This window comes from Diaphorina citri, unplaced genomic scaffold, assembly GCF_000475195.1.
Source record: "Diaphorina citri unplaced genomic scaffold, Diaci psyllid genome assembly version 1.1 scaffold25542, whole genome shotgun sequence".
NCBI classification, from domain to species: domain Eukaryota; kingdom Metazoa; phylum Arthropoda; class Insecta; order Hemiptera; family Psyllidae; genus Diaphorina; species Diaphorina citri.
In genome coordinates this window covers 1-764 of record NW_007402883.1, presented here as the reverse complement: position 1 = coordinate 764, position 764 = coordinate 1, and the positions used below count along the sequence as shown (strand labels likewise).

The 764-nt window shown below is 41.6% G+C and overlaps 1 long non-coding RNA gene across 1 annotated transcript; it reads left to right on the top strand.

Annotated features, from left to right (window-relative positions):
* LOC113473340 lies at positions 1 to 730 on the top strand. Its single transcript, XR_003395339.1, has 2 exons — positions 1 to 79; positions 683 to 730. It is a non-coding gene; the product is annotated as an uncharacterized LOC113473340 (long non-coding RNA).
* Positions 731 to 764: the final 34 nt, after the last annotated feature.

The following is a 764-nucleotide window of genomic DNA, read 5'->3' as shown; positions in this document are numbered from 1 at the left end:
GAAAGATAATGACAATAGCAAGACCAAAGCCAAGGAAAAGGAGAGTAAGGATGTGAAGGAGAATTTGAAACCAGAAGAAGTACGTATGAGAACTGTACAATGTACAAAGGTACCTAAGGAACAGAAGAAAGAAGAGGAGAAATAAACAGTAGGTACCTTTGTATGAGAGAAGGCTCGTAATTTTGTGTTTGTTATGGGACTAAAATTGTGAAATAATTGTACTAGGGGTTCAGTATCCTGTAGAAATCAAATATTACTTGAATAGAATGCCACTAAAGCATGGGAAAAAATTGAACTGTCTTCTCTGATGTCTAGCTAGGGGACGTTAAACAGAGAGTAGACTAGCGTCTGGCTGTGGGACTATAAACAGGGAGGAGAACAGCTAACCAGCCTTGCTGGCTGGCAGTTCTTCAAAGGGTTCTCTCTGCTTTTAAAGAATAAGCACAAGTCGCCTAGCTAGCTGGCAGTTCTTCAAAGGGTTCTCTCTGCTTTTAAAGAATAAGCACAAGTCCTCACGATGGTTGACTGTGGTTCAGGACGAGCCTATCAAACATGGCTAGAGACCATCATCCAGGTGTATGGCAGATACAAAAAGATATCTCTAATCTGCCATCACCATTCGACAAAAGCTAAAACCGCTACAACAACAAAAAATTGAACTTTGTCCATTTTCTTCCTCTAGGATGTGAAGACTGCACCCTCGCTGCCTCCTGCAGAACCCAAGTACCGTCTGAAAGTAGAACTGCCTGAAGTATTAACACGGT